General features: G+C 48.3%; 1 protein-coding gene across 2 annotated transcripts in view; it reads right to left on the bottom strand.

Moving 5' to 3' along the window:
- VANGL2 (VANGL planar cell polarity protein 2) overlaps positions 1-16,144 on the bottom strand; it is a 38,914-nt gene extending 22,770 nt beyond the window's left edge. The window contains exon 1 of one of the 2 annotated variants that reach the window (XM_033174691.1): positions 15,686-16,144. The gene's annotated coding sequence lies outside the window, so the exon portion shown is untranslated. Of the gene's footprint in view, positions 1-15,421; positions 15,439-15,685 lie in introns of those variants that run through there. The other variant, XM_033174693.1, reaches the window with a different exon arrangement.
- Between the last annotated feature and the right edge of the window lie 243 nt (positions 16,145-16,387).

The raw sequence follows: 16,387 nt of genomic DNA, 5'->3' as shown, positions 1-16,387 counted from the left end.
TTTGGTTTAAGAACAGATTTCCGGAACGGATTAAGTTCGTAAACCAAGGTACCACTGTACTTAAAACATTCAGAGAGTAATTAAAATTGGTAAGCTTAAAAACAGATTAAAACACCCACCAGAGTTCCACATATCTGGGTAGGTTTGCCTCAACAAAAATATTTTAAACAGGGATCAAAAAGAGTAAACGTGAAGCTGCCTGCCTGACGTCAATAGGCAGGGAGTTCCAAAGATCAATTTCTTACAAACACAGAATGGATATTGTGTGTCACCTGTAACAGGGCATTCTACAAATCAAAACAGTCAAACAGGCATATATGGGGTAAGGTATACTTGCAAGTTATTATGGGTTAAGGCAGTGTTTCTCAAACTTGGGTCTCTAGCTGTTTTTGGACCACAACTCCCATCATCCCTAGCTATCACAACCAGTGGTCAAGAATGATAGAACTGTAGTGCATCAACAGCTGAGGACCCACGCTTGAGAAACACTGGGTTAAGGTGTGGTCCAAACACCTGGAGGGCCCCAGGTTGGTGAGGGCTCGCTTAAGAGGTCATCCCCATTTGACTCGGCTTCCTTCTGCTGCCAAATAGGAACGAGTTCATCCAAAATGGTTTGTAAAGTAAGAGTTGATGGTTTGGGCTGGAGAGGGGCTGGTTTCTTATTGGGGTGGTTGGGCGGGGTGCATTGAAAGAAGTAGGTAGTGGACAGGATGCTTTAGCTGAGATTCCTGCATTGCAGGGGGTGGACTAGATGTCCCTCAGGGTCCCTTCCAATTCTATAATTCTATCACAGCAGTCTGGCAACCAGCATATTCCACTGTACCGCGTTACTCAGTTTCACAACTCAACTATTCACATTTGATTCTTCTTGCAGAGCTAGTAAACTTGAAAGGCGAGACAGCCCAAGGGTCTATAGAGCTGGGTAGATGGGACAATTGACCTGCTAATTACTGTCAATTGACTGCCTTGCATTCGATGATCCGCTGCCCTACAGCTGAATATTGCACAGTGCTAAAGGCAGAAGCCTACCACATCAAGGCTCGGAGTTGTACTAACCAGCTAATTGCTATGATAGTCAAGTGGAACCTCCACACTCAGAAGGCCAGACACCTCTATGAACCAGACACTCAGTACTGCTAACACATAGGGATTGCCAAGACTGTCACTTGGCAGGCTGCAACACACGCCTGGCAGGCAGCAAATGTCCTGCTGGGGTTGCACAGCTATGCCATTACAATAAGCTGGCGGCCACTTGGCTTAAGAGATCCAACCGCTATGTCCCAAGATCACTAAAATGGAACCTCCATGTACAGTGGTACTGTACCTCTGAAGGTCTAATGCCGAGGAGGTAAGGTCCATCATCTTCCATGTCCTGCTTGGGAGCATCATCCCAGAGGGGCAAGGCTAGCCATGACCAAAAACAGAACTATTTACCAGATCCAACATGGTAATTACATTAAGGAACACAGGGATTCCAGAAATACCAAGTCTGACCGTTGACTAGGTCAGTGTTGACTGCACTGACCAGTAGGGGCTCTCCAGGGTTTCAGGCAGGGGGCATTCTCAGCCTTATCGGGAGATGCCACTGAGTCGCAGCCCCTTCCCTGCCAGTGCTCCAAGTCCCACCCCCACCCCTACCCCTGTGCCATCCAAAAACAAAATGTAGCAGGAGAGGTTCTCTCTGGTCCTGTAGGAGTCTGGCCATTTAAGAAGACTGTTGCTCAGCAGCACAGCACATACATGATTTGCATGCAAAAGGCCCCAGGTTCAAGCCGCAGCATCTCTAATTAAATCTAATTAAAGGATCAGGTTGCCAGTTGACAGAGGAGACTTCCTTCTGCCCAAGACCCTCCCAGTCGAAACAGACAGTCCTGGGCTGAATGCATGAGTTGCCGAACCTAATACAGTACAAAGCATCTTCCTGTGCTCTGGGTAGCGGCACCACAACTGCATTTTAAAAACTAAGAATCACCCATTATTATTATTTTTTTAAGAGTCACTGTGCTTGTCTCTTTGCTTCAATTTAAAGCAGTAATTTGTCACTGTTTTGGGGCTCTTCTCTGGTGCTCCAGAACCAGGAAGCTCAGACAAAGCATCTGGTCCCTCGCCCTTGGTTGCCGTCTGTTTGCGTCTGCAGAACACGGCTGGCTGTAAATAATTGATTGCAAGCAATAGTTTGGAATTTAATTACATGGTTTTCTAATGGTAGACTAACTAACTTGGGGGTTTTCTTGGTTGCAATTAGCAGCCGCTTCGTCACCGTTCTACTAATTCGCCGATTTAAAGAGCTGACAGTTATTGGTGCAACAGTTACCCAAAGAGGCGTAATTATCGTAGATCTGGGGGCGGGGGCGAGAGAAGCGGGTGGGCTCTCCCCCAGCTTACGAAGTGAAGAGGATCTGAATAGCTTCCCTTTCCGCCCACTTCCAAATCTTCCAGGAAGGTGAGAATCAGTGCAGATCCAGCCAAGGCAAAGAGGAGCTCCTGGGGCAAGAATTCCTGGGAGTGCGTGGGTTAAGAAACCCACATTAATAGGGCAGATGAACCAAACCCTTCCTGGATATGCTCACACAGGGCAACTCTTGGGAACAATTTCAGATATTCTGCGCTGCAGCGGCTCTCGCCAGAATGTGACCACATCAGCAGGGCGTATCGACACAGGAGGCCGCCCCTGCGGGGGTCTTTCGTCTGCATTTGGAACCCCACGGGGGCGAAGCTGAGCCAGCATGGGGGCAATCGATTAAATGTTCGGGGTTTAATGCAAGAAACCCACTTGAAAATCCCCCATTTTGCAGAACAAGGGGGAGAGAGGGTGGGCCCCAGCGGGATAGGATTACTACTACTGAGCAACTTCTCACATTGAGCAAGACCAATTCAGCCTTGCGAAGGCCATAAAGAGAGACCAGGTCCTCTAACAAAAGGATTTGGCTCTGTGGCAGAGTGTCTGCTCTGACCGCAGAAGGTCTCAGGTTCAATCCCAATCATCTCCAGTGATGGGAAAGATTTATTCCTGCTCAAGACCTGACTAGCTAGGAATAGATCATGGTGTATACAGGTGGGCTGTTGACCAGTGTTAGAAACTCAGATATTTAAGCTAGGCACCAAATGGCTCCTTAAACCAGGGTTACACAGTCGCCAAAACAGAATGCCTAGTTGCCATTTGGGGGCCAGATGGCTCAAAAGCTGTATTTTTCAATACGACTTTTTGGTTCCTGAAATTCGTTCCGATTGTGCAGATAAAATAAAATGGAAAGAATTCTACAGGATGTGTTGCTTGTATGTGAAAACAGGCAAGATCCAAGGCATACATCTCCAGATGGTGGAGACATCTGGCACTATTCTGGCACCTGGGCATCTTCATTTGGTCGCAAGTGGCCGACAGCCAGGTGCAAAATGCGCCTGGTGGATTTTGAACGCTGCTGGGAATAGACAGTGGCAAGGCAGGTGGGCTGTTCATCCAAGGATCAGGGAGTTTGCTAGGTTCAGCAGTGGAAAGAGGTTTCCCTGAAGGTGCAAAAGAAGGAACCATGGTACAGTCGTACCTCGGAAGTCGAACACCTTGCAAGTCGAACATTTTGGCTCCTGAACGCCGCAAACCCAGAGGTGAGTGTTCCAGTTTGCGAACGTTCTTTGGAACCCAAATGTCCAATGCGGGTTCCACGGGTTCCGATTGGCTACAGGGGCTTCCTATAGCCAATCGGAAGCCGTGCCTTGGTTTCTGAACATTTTGGAAGTCAAACGGACTTTGGAAACGGACTGTACAGTTGGGGCATAAATTTTCACGGAATTCAACGCCGCGCGATATAGCAACAAGTCTGATCGTTTCTTTCTTTTAAAGGAGTGGACAAACTCATGGAAAGAGGATGCACCAACCCAGGAAAATTAGGTGTGCTATCTAAATAGAATGCTTAGAGGGAGCTTCGAGTACAAGGTACAGAGGGCAAACAAGGAGGGAAGACGGCTGCCCTCACACCCTGCCTTGGTTGTTAGCATCGGCTAGGCCACTGTTGGACTAGGCAGACGTGACTGAGGAGGCCTCTCCTTGCATCCTTGTGAAACAAAGGCATTCCTCTGCCTGCACCAGGAAGACAAACCAGAGCAAGACAAAGCATCCCACAGCTCAACTAGGGCAGCATTTGACAACCTGGTGCCCATCAGGCATCTTAAGACTACAACACCCATCAGCCCAGCCAGGCACCATGATGGACCTGTAAGACTTTCTAGGCTAACTAGCCACGGTGGCTATGTTCTGCCCTCCACCGTTGGAAGCAGCAATGCTTCTGAATACCAGTTGCTGGAAACAGCGGGGGGGGGGGAGTTGCTTCTGTGCTGGGGTCCTGCTTGTTAGTTTCCCACACACATCGAGCTGGCCACTGTGAGAACTGGATGCTATACAGTGGTACCTCTGGTTACGTACTTAATTCGTTCTGGAGGTCTCTTCTTAACCTGAAACTGTTCTTAACCTGAAGCACCACTTTAGCTAATGGGACCTCCCGCTGCCGCCGGAGCATGATTTCTGTTCTTACCCTGAAGCAAAGTTCTTAACCTGAAGTGTTATTTCTGGGTTAGCGGAGTATGTAACCTGAAGCGTATGTAACCTGAGGTACCACTGTATTATTATTATTATTATTATTATTATTATTATTATTATTAAATTCACATGCGGCCCCTCACCCAAGGACCACAGGGCAGTTTACAATATAAAAATACGTAACATAGTAACTACACTGGATGGGCCCACTGGACTGATCCAGCAGTCTCTTTGTGTTCTTACCTGTTAAGCAAAATAATTTCTTTTTTAAAAAGTCTATTGTAGCATTAAGAGAGGCAGTCCACTGTGCACCTGCTGATGGGAGAAACAGGTGGAAGTCGTTTACAAAATCTACAGTAATGCAAGAGCTGAGGTGCTCATGGTTACACCCCAAACATACACATACACATTCTCCATCCTCTGCTTGCCGCCATCTGTAGCCATCAGGCAGGAGTGGTAAATGGCGCTCCCAAGCAGGATTTTCTCTGGCTTAAAGGAAATGAGCATGCCTAGCTGGGTTTGCACAATAGGGTCATCTTCATCTCCCGTCCATCACTTTGCAACCCTCCCCCCCCCCCGTGGAGAATGTGCAACACCAGGCCGCCCCCCCTTGCCACCAACCACAGGGGCAAAGATGCTGTTAGAGCAGTAGCAGGCAGGGGGTTAGAGGGTGGGGAGAGAGAGAAAACAGTGATGGGGAAGAGAAGGAGAAAGTCTGAAGACTCCCAAGCCTCTGCAGATAAGGCGAAAGCAAACTGCTCCCCTATGTCTCTCTCCCCCTCCAGCACAACACACTCACAAACCACAACAAAGCTATTCCAAAAGGACAGGCCACCTCTTGCCTCTTCCTTAGGACGACACCACATGTTTTTAAGTGTATAAATATCTCTCCATATGAATGTCTCGCCTTTTTCATGCCCCTACAGTTGTGCATCAAAGCACAATGCTGTTCAAGTGTAACTCACAACATGGGAGCCTTTAGAAAGGTGCCAATTTTCCATTAGAAACTAAATTAATTAGACCAGAAACTGCTTGCCGGGAGGGTTTTTCACAGGCTAATAACCCACCCTGTAGGATTCCCTCTGTTATATTTTATCTGCACAATCGGAATGAATTTCAGGAACCAATTTGCTTTTTCTGTGCAGCCTGAGCAGGAGCAGGAGCCGTTAAGAAAGAGAGGTTGGAATTGGCCAATATACATGTGGGTTGTCCCTGGTTCAAGTGACGTGTCTTCTTAAAGCTCTCTCAAAGCTCTTAAGCTGGCTCAATGTAGTCATCTGAACTAGGTAGATGTGTAACTGAGAATCAATCACAGAGAGTCCGTCATTCGAAAAATAAGACTTTAGAGCCATCTTGCCCCAAAAATGGCAACTAGTCATTCCATTTTAGCGACTGTAACCTTGGTTTAAGGAGGCATTTGTTGCCTAAAATATATCCCAGTTTCTAACACTGGCCACGTGCTCCTGGTGGGCAAGCCAAAAGACAAAATTGGGTACAGCCAGAGCAAGAGGCAAGAGCCTCCCCTTTGTACAGGAAGTTACGTACCAACAACGCAAAAGGCAGTTTCCCCTTACATCCCCAACCCACTCATCTCTCTGTCCTCTGTCCAGTCAAAAAACACATCACAGCTGAAAGATGCATTAAAACCAAAGCAAGAACTCCTGGACAAGAGTGTAGAGCAGGCCGGTGAGAGGGGTAAGGTCTGAGTCCCACAGGTACACCAAAGGTAAAGCCCGCAATTTTATAATTACAGCCAGTTCTAGAAGGGTAGCCTTGCTGCAGCAGGCGGAGAAAAGTAGTATTGTGGAACCTAAATAACCCAAGAGACTCAACAGTGCCTCAGCTTTTATGGAGGCATTCGTGACCAAGTTGGTTCCAGTGTTTTTCCGCCACAATAAAAACTGCCCGCCTTTTAAAACGGCGCCGCAAGACTCTTGTTCTGCGATTAAAACGGCGAATCGTACAGATTAGCAAGCTGGCGTCGTGGGACTGAAAATTTCCTACTACTTTTGTTTCTCTTGTAACAACGCATTGCAAAAATATCAGGCAGGCACGGCAGCGACAAAGTTCTTAGCTTTGCTAACTAAAATGTGGAATAAAATAAACACGCTAAGCTGGATCGCTCGGTGGGGAGGGGGGGCATTGGACATTACAGTTAAAAGTTTTCCAGAAAACACACATCACAGCAGCCAGTGATAAAAACTAGTACCTTACATTCACAAATATCAAGTCCTGGAATTCCTCCTCCTCCCCTAACACAGGCAGAATTGCATACTCCTCGACAACCATTATCTCCATTTCCAAGAGAAAAACACAAGAGCAGTTTTTGCCAGTGCAGCAGCAGCAGCGAGGGGGATCAGTTGCCCCCCTCCCCTGCCTCACGGTCATTTGCAGGCTGATCACCACAACAGGACACACCATCTGCAGCTCCGAGGTCTCCTACACAGAGCCAGCCCCCCCCCCCCCGCAACCGCCCTCATTCCAACAGGCCGTCCTAGCAAATGAAAACACTTGACTGAGGGGCTGCCGGCAGCCACCTCATTATCTCCAGATCAAAAACCCCACACAAAACCCTTAAAATGGAAGGCCTGAAATGTGGCATGGCAGGCTCCCTGCTAGACAACAGAGATTGCATTCACACCGATATTATCACCCTAAAATGCCTGACATGGAAACCAATGCAGGAAAACGGCACATCTGCGAACCAAAGGGCCATTTCTCCCACAAGAGGTGGTTGCCTCACTTCATGACTGAAGGGGACCAGCTCACATGATGGAACGTTCTTTCCTGCAATAAAATGAAAATTCCAACACTCTGATTTTTTTATTTTAAAACAAAACAAAATATTGACCACAGGAAACTAGCAGATCAAGAAGAAAGGTTATTGCTTAGCTTTCTCCCTGACATCTTCCATGCGGGATTTTAAAAATAAACATGGGGAGGGAGGCGTTCCATCAGGTGAGGCCTCAGGTTAGTGGTACAGCCCAGACAAAAGTCAGCCACCTCAATGAAAACCAGGCCAAAGAGGCTGCTAAAGGTAAAGGTATCCGACCGTTAGGCCCAGTCGCGGATGACTCTGGGGTTGCACGCTCATCTCGCTCTATAGGCCGAGGGAGCCGGCGTTTGTCCGCAGACAGCTTCCGGGTCGTGTGGCCAGCATGATTAAGCCGCTTCTGGTGAACCAGAGCAGCACACAGAAAGGCCGTTTACCTTCCCGCTGGAGCGGTACCTATTTATCTACTTGCACTTGACGTGCTTTGGAACTGCTAGGTGGGCAGGAGCTGGGACCGAGCAATGGGAACTCACCCCGTCGCAGGGATTTGAACCACCGACCTTCTGATCGGCAAGGCCTAGGCTCTGTGGTTTAGACCACAGCGCCACCAAATTACACTGTCACACATAAATGCACTGTGGTGCTCAGATCCTGCATTTGGGCTCCCCCCCCCCCGAAAGCAGCGTTAGAAACTCGGATATGTAAGCTAGGTGCCAAATGGCACCTTAAAACCAGGGTTACAATCGCCAAAACGGAATGTCTAGTTGCCATTTTGGGGCCAGATGGCTCAAAAGGTCGCATTTTTCTATACGGCTTTTTGGTTACAGAAATTCATTCCGATTGTGAAGATAAAATATCACAGACAGAATTCTACAGGATGTGTTGTTGCTGTGTGAAAACAGGCAAGATATAAGGCACGCACCTCCAGAAGGTGATGTCAGGCACCATCCTGGCACCTGGGCATCTTCACTTGGTCACAAGTGGCTGATAGCCAGCTGCAAAATGCACCTGGCAAATTTCGAACACTGCCCCCAAAGACACCTGGCAGGCCACTGTGAGAACAGGATGCTGGACTTTGTGGGCCGTTGGCTTGTGGCAACTCTTACCAATAAAGCAGCACGGAGTATTCTAGAGAGCAAATATAAACAGCCTGTAGCTTACTAAGTTTCTGGAGTAAGAGTGGCTGGCCCAGTAGGCATAGGTAGAGCATGCTGGATCATGCCAATGGCCCTTCTAGTCCAGAATCCTCTTCTCAGAATGGCCAACCAGATGCCCCAATGGGAATCCCACAAGCAGGTCCCAAGAACGCTCTTCCCTGCTGCAATTCCCACCAATTCAGAAGCATAGCAATCACGGCTAGTAGCCATCGATAGCCTTCTTCCCCATGAATCTGTCCAATACTCTTTTAAAACTATCCAAGTTGGTGGCCTTCATTGCCTCCTGGGGGAGGGAGTTCCATAGTTTTAATTATGCGCGGCGTGAAAAAGTATTTTATCTGTCCTGGCGTTCACCTCCATTCAACGTCCACGAATTCTAGTGTTACGAGAGGGGGAGAAAAACTTCTCTCTATTCACTTTATCCATGCCATGCAAATTATATAAATGTCCATCATGTCGCCTTTTACCTGCCTTTCCCCCTAAACTATGAAGTCCCAAACGTTGCAAGCTTTCTTCACAGGGGAGTAGCGCTCCATCCTCTTTGTAATTTTGTTCACACTTTTCTGCACTGTTTCCAACTCAACCACCTCCTTATTGAAGGGAGAAGTTGCTGCCACTTCCCATGGCAGTAAGATTGGGGCTGGCAGGGGCACCAGCGGGGCTGGCAGTGCCCCTGCACCACCTCGACCCTTGACCTCACCTCACCCCGCTGCCTCTTCCCAGTACACAGCGGCGGCGGCACTCCTTCTCCAAGGCTGCTGCTGCTGCAGTGCCGCTCCTGCACAGAAAAAGAGCTCAATGAGGTGCCCTCCAATTCTTGCTGAAACTATTAACTCCCATGATGCCTTTGCCTGTGCTGGCAGGGGCTGATGGGACTTGGTATGCAACGACATCTGGAGGGGAGCCATGCTGCCTACTCCTATAGCAGGGTGCCTACCATGGGCAACATCTCATGAGCCTCAGCTACGAAGCACTGAAATGCCAGCTGCCTTGGCATTGGGCCTTTTTTACCATGATGGGGGTTCAGTTTCGCCTCTGCAGCCCAGCTCTCCAAGAGACCATAGTCATTATTCATCTGATTCTAGACAGAGAAGAGCCATAGATTGGTAGCAGTACACCTGCCTTGCATGCAGAAGGTCCAAGGCTCAATCCACAACAGGGTGGATTCCTGTAGCATTCAGAATTCCAAGATTCCGATCAGCAGCATGTAGAATAATCAAAGTCCCATCCCCTATAAGCAAGCAGAGCCGCCCCCCCCCCCCACTTTGCACTTCCAGGGCTGGGAAATGGGCAAAGTGGAGACCCCACATCTCTCCCTGCTTAAAGACACCACTCCAGACAGCAGGGGGCAGAGAAGCTGCAGCTCCCCCAATCGCCACCTAAATTAAAAAATCCAGATGGGTTTCAAGCAAGTCTTCTGCCTGAAGCTAAGTCACGGCTTAATTAAAAAACTCAAGAGAGCAGGATCCTGCACACTGACACACATCCTCAATGCAGGCACAGGTGCCAAGTCAGGCGAGAGCAGGATCAGCCCCAGAGCCAAATAAAAGAGTCCCAGCGCAATCAGCCAGGGCTCCTTGATTAAGCAGTTCTCCCTGTACACCTTCTCAGCAATTACTATGTTCACGCCTGAAGGGGGAACCAAATAAAAAGCTCCAATGTGCACTCGGGAGAGCATTTTCCCGTCGCAGAGAGCGCCAAGGCTGATCTTTGAATACAGAGAAGAACAAAAAGAAAAACCCAGAAGGGCAACAAGATGTAACCCAGATGTGAGGATCCATTAGCAATTCAATATTTATCCGGGAGGGAAAAGCAAGAATATACGTAAGCTCAAGTGATTTATGGTTCCATTCGCATCTAACACCAAGCCAAACCATGGCTTAGGTCAAACTCACAAGCTCCCAGAAAGGAGATCACAAGCTTTGCTCCTCCTCAGTTCCTGCTGCGTTGCTGCATGCTAAGCCATGGTTTGGACTCAGCGTGTTATCCATAGCTGGGCTCATGGATTGTCTTCTCCAGGCAAACTATCAGCTGTACGCCAAGAAGAAACCTTACAGGAGGATATGAAAAAGGGGATGGCAATCTCCTCCCTGGGAAGTTGCAGCGCCAGGGGTCACTAGTGCACTCAGGTCCTGCTTGTGGGCTTCCCATCTGCTTGACCACTGGGAGAACAGAATGCTAGCCAAGATAGGCCTTTGGTGTGATCCAACAGCTGGGCTAGTATATTCTTAAGCACTCTACAGCAATAGGAGAAAGGGGTGGAAAAACTAAACAGTTGTCCAGTTCAAAACAAAATAAAATAAAAAATTCCTTCCAGTAGCACCTTAGAGACCAACTAAGTTTGTTCTTGGTATGAGCTTTCGTGTGCATGCACACTTCTTCAGTTGTCCAGTTGTAAGAGCGCCATGCAGGAAGTGCACACAAACAGGCCATTTTCCTACTGCACGCCATTCCCAGATGAAGCAAAAAGTGACCACAGCAGGAGAGCGCCATTTTTATTTTGGCTCCACATTCGGTAAAGACACACACCTTTTCCTTGCTTGGGCGGCAGAGCATCCACGAACCTAGTATGTGTAAAAGGGTTTCTGTCTTATCCAGGGCGGGGAGGGTCTGGAATCCTTGGTAGGTCCACATTCACACTATATATTTAAAGCACAATGATACCAAAGAAGAGCAGTTATATGTTTGCCATGTATGTGATGTGGGGTCATAACTACATAACCTCCCCAGTTGCAGAGTAGCTGCTGGAATGGGACGGTGTGTGGCTGGAGAAACTGGCCTGCTAACAGGATATTCTGTGCACACAGCTTTGTTTAGACATCAAACCATGAATAACAGCCCTTAGACTCCCCATCCCTTACTCAACAAAGTGGAAATGGATCAAGGAAAGATGAAGGGACATCTTTTACGTATGGCCCATAGTGGGCATCAATGGTTCCAATGATGGGGGGAGGGAAAATATGAATCTGTATATATCTAAAAAAGCTTAATGAAGTTGTAGCCCGTGAGAAATATGTGCTACCATCACTAGAGGACTTTCTCCCAGAAGTGACAGGAACCAAAATATTTACTAAATTGGATGCCTCAAGCAGTTTCTGGCAAGCACCAAATACCAGTTGTACACTGACGCCATCTATCACACTCTTCAACGCTTGCCATTTGGAATTGCAACAGCTTCTGAGATTTTTCAAAGGAAAATGACAGAACTTGTCCAAGGCATAAAAGGAGGTCTTCATGGATGACATCAATCAGGTACATTATTGGAAGACAGATTGGGGACACAGGAGACAGTCTTGACTTAGATCCATGAATCTGGACTCAAGGTAGACAAGGAGAAATGCGCTTTTCACAGAGGCAAAGTTCTTGCAACAATTAAGACATGCCAGGCGAAGATAAATGCTATCAGAGGCTCAAAAGCAGAACTACCATGCTTTTTTTGGAACTGTGAATTATCTTGCTTGATATGTGCAAGACGACCCCGCAGAAGCACACCCTCTAAATCTATTACTGAAATCCATCACGTCTTCGTTTGGGAGATCAGATTAGCAGGCTGCCCCATGTTTGCAGTTCTATGATGCCAACATACACGGCACTTGTGCAAACAACTGCAAGCTAGGTAGAATACATGATTCAGAATGGATGCTAGCAACATTCTACTCCAGAACTATTTCCAAAGCAAAGAAACATTACCAAAAAAACCCCAAAAAACTGACGTGCCTAGCTAGTATTTTAATACTGAAAACCTTTTGCAGATTCTCGTTCCAGGCTCCTCACAGACCATAAACCCATGGTGACCTTGATTAAAAGGAAAATAATTAGACCATGACGACACCAATGTCTTCTCGCAAGAATGGTAAGATTCAACCCAGTAGCTGAATACATTACAGAAAGAAAAGTTGGCCGTACCATAGCCAACACCTGCCAAAAAAAAACCTCAAAACACAAGCAGAGAGTTACAAGTTAGAGAAGATTGCTAAGGTACTACGTTCCTCCAGAACCCTTCTCTAGCAGCATCTAAATGCAGGTTTCAGTGAATCCAAACAGCTACTTATGGAAATCCACAACCTTTTAATATATTTCAGATCAGGACGGCCTAAATATCCTGGTAATTCTTCAGAGATGACTGTTGAGTACTTTGTTGAGAATGGGCCACCTAGTGAATTGGAAAGTCTAATAAGGGAATGAAGTCTAATAATGCTGTCTATGAGGAAAGAAAAGGGCTGGAGCTGGGCAGGACATGAGAAATAATAAAATCTTATCCTGTGGATATTACAGAAGAAACAGATCAACATCATGAAAGGAACCTTTCGTCTCTACACCCTGATTTTAGATAGACCTTGGAAAAGGTCCACAGCTGATCTAGGTGAACTGGGAGGTTGACACTATTTGGTTTTTGGGGGGGGCACTATCCCAGGTACAGCCTCCCCTTGTCTAACGTTGCTCTGACATTGTTGCACAACTGAACACCCCAGTTCGCTTTTGGCCTACCATGACCGACAGTGCAAAGCATTTTACAGCAGCAGAATTCCAGGCATGCTGGATATATTACCATATATTTTGCCATATTACCGTCCGCCCTCGCTACCTTCAAGGAAATGGAGAAGCAGAGAGAATTGGCACACAGAACAGGAAACCTTAACATAACCCAAACATTGCCCTTTTTAGCTACAGAACTTGGGTTTTGGTTACGCCACTGGATTTGGCTCAGGTATATTGCAAATGGGAAGACAAATCGGAACACCCATTCCAACCTTTGGAAAAGTTGCTTCTTCAGTTTTCTAAGCTAACAGAAGTTACAACTGTGTTTCTAGGGCCGGTTCAATTTGGTACAAGAACTATATTTAGAGTTTATATTAAACTCGGTGAACAGCCCAAGGCTAGGCTCCAGCCTCTACGCAAGGAGCAAATGGAGCACCCACAACATGTTCAAATTGAATGTGGAATACAAAAACTGGTGTTTTTCTCTATCCCTGAGAATGCAATTGGCCAAATGCAAGCTCACCTTTTCCGAGACTCTACCAAAGCCATCTTGCAAGGCTCCCAGCAATGATACTTTGCAGACAATCACTTTCTTGGGTCAACTTATTTGGAAATGTTTCAGATTTAGTGATGAATGACTAATATCAATCAATGACCTGATGTTTCAACAATACTGACTTATTTCATTATTGTTCCTTCAAAACAAAGAGATCAAGATATGTGGATAGTGCCATTATTTAGTCTGGTCACTAGGTGGCTCTGGACTTAGTTGTATCTGGCTGCAGTCAGGAGTTTCTCTGTTGCGGTCTAAAGGCATCCTGCCTGTGGAGTGCCCTCCAAGAAGAAGAAGAAGAAGAAGAGTTTGGATTTGATATCCCGCTTTTCACTACCCGAAGGAGTCTCAAAGCGGCTAACATTCTCCTTTCCCTTCCTCCCCCACAACAAACACTCTGTGAGGTGAGCGGGGCTGAGAGACTTCAGAGAAGTGTGACTAGCCCAAGGTCACCCAGCAGCTGCATGTGGAGGAGTGGAGACGCGAACCCGGTTCCCCAGATTACGAGTCTACCACTCTTAACCACTACACCACACTGGCTCCCATGTTTATATACACACAAAAAAGGAAGTGCCTCCTGACCCACTGCCTATCTTTGGAACTAATTGCCACAGGATGTTGCCACAAATGGCTATTTAAAGGAGTCTTGATAAATATATTTGGGGATGGGGGTGGCAGCAAGAAAACCGCCTCAACTAGTGATGTCCAGCTACAATAGCAAAACAACTGGCAATGGAGATCATCTTCTCACCCTGTTTGTGAAACTCCTAGAAGGCCAGCAAAACTGCAAACAAGCTGCTGTGCTAAACAGGCCCACCCCCCACTCCCAAGTAGCTTTGGGAAAGGTGCTGGAGCAGCCCATAATAGATTCCCCTACCTTCCCTTCTGGGTATTTACGCCTGTTTGGAGGAACAGAAGATGCCCCTGGTGAGGGCGTAGCATCTTTCCATCCAACAGAAGGTGGCAATTCCTCCATTTTGGGGGTCTTTCTTGCAGCTACCCAATTTTCCCTCTCTCTAGCTCTCTCTCTCTCTCTCTCTCTCTCTCTCACACACACACACACACACACACACGAGCAGCTTTTCGAGGTGTAAATAAAACAGGCGTTCCACCATGGTCTCCCAAGTCGATTTGTGCGCTCTATCCGGGTTCCTAGCCAGGCACACCTTTGGCTTCGGAGGCCACCGCCGCTCCAACGGCCACGGCGAGGCAACAAGCCAAAGAAGCCGCCTTGCATTCCCATGACGCCTTAGGAGGCAGGCACAGAAACAAGCCGGACTTGCGTTTCAGCTGCCCAGCCGATCACTCCGCCGGCTCTCTGGCGTTGGGTCTGTTACTGTTCCAGCTACCTGGCCAAACAGGGCACGTTTGCACAAGCGATTTGCGTGCACCAAACACCCCTCCTTAGGCACAATGCTCTACATGAAGCCATTCCAAACTTGGCCCTGGCGGAGCAACCCCGGGCTCCCAACGTCCATTTCCCCACGCCCATGTTTGTTTAAGACTCTTTTCATTCAGCTTAAAAGGTGTGGGGGGGGGATACAGGAAAATCAACAGCTCCCAGCTGTTTGGAACCCCTGCAAAATTTCACCTGACCAGCCCACGCAGAGGAGCAAAACCCGCCCCCACTCCCCGGGCGCACCACTTCCTCCAGTTTTAAAGATACGCGGTGCATGCAATTTAGTAGAGATGGGGGCGGGAGTGGGGGGGGGAGAGAGAGAGAGAGAGAAGTGGGGAAAATGCCAAATCAATCCTGCAACCAACATCCACGCCTTTTTGGCACCCGCCGCCCCCTCCAGCGCTGTACGAGACCCGTTTCCCTCCCCCACCCGCTCCTCCCCATTGCAAAGATTTCCCAGGCTTCCCACCACCACCCCACACCCCCTTTGCAAAGCGATCGATGCCACCGTTTCCCCTGACCAGGTCACCCAGGCAAATCCCAGGCTCTACAGAGGCCCATCGGAGCAGGAGGATTCAGCAGTCCTACCAGACGCGCCCCCCCCCGGTGCCCCCTCCTCTCAAACGAGCTCCTCTTAAGTCCCCTCCCGCACATCCACAGCTGAAAGCCGGGGGGGGGGAGCGCAGACACGGAACGGCCCCTTCCTTTGCCATCCTTGCAAAACTCTGATTTCGAGGGGGTGGGGGTAGAGGAAACAAAAGGAAGACCCAGGAGCTCTTTCGATCCGAATTACCATTGTATCCAACCAGCAGCAGCCCCGATCCTGTTGCTCTCCGGCTTGCGTATGACAAAGGCGGACGTAGCAGCTTCCTTTCCTTCCCTGCTTCGGCGGCTTTTGTTCGTTCCCGGCCCTCTCTTTCCAGCCACCCAAACTGCCTGCAAAATTCCAATTTTCTCTCTCTCTCTCGGGCGGCTCCTTCCGTTTTCCATGCAATTACAAAAAAAGGAAGAGGGGGAAGAAATCCAATTCGAAAATGTGTAAGATAGAAAAGGGGGGGGGAGCACAAGGATTCAACAAGCCTGCGGTCCCTCGCCTTGGGAAAAGGCGAGAAGTCGCTGCAAACAGCCGCACCGCCCACACTGGCAGCTCCGGATCCACTCTCCTCCGGCGTCTCCCGGCGTGTGAACAGGAGAGGATTCGAACCTGTGGACGCTCCGCGGCTGTTCCCAGGCCCGCGCGCGCCTCCCTCCGGCGCTTCCATTGTCTCCGCCGCAAAATTCCCAGAGCCTCCACTCTCCCTCCCCCCTCCCGCCCCAATTAGTTTTATGGTTTACTGTTAAAGGGGAAGGAAGACAGGAAAGTAGGGTGGGCGGGGGCTAAACTTCGCCTTCTCCAGGCTTTTGACCCTTTTTAAACGCTTTAAAAATAAACTGGAGACGACCTAGGCAGGAACCAAACTTAAAAAGCACCCAGGGAATTGCTCCTGTACCCTGT

Source organism: Lacerta agilis, chromosome 17, assembly GCF_009819535.1.
Source record: "Lacerta agilis isolate rLacAgi1 chromosome 17, rLacAgi1.pri, whole genome shotgun sequence".
Classification (NCBI taxonomy): Eukaryota; Metazoa; Chordata; class Lepidosauria; order Squamata; family Lacertidae; genus Lacerta; species Lacerta agilis.
This window is presented reverse-complemented; position numbering and strand designations above follow the sequence as displayed.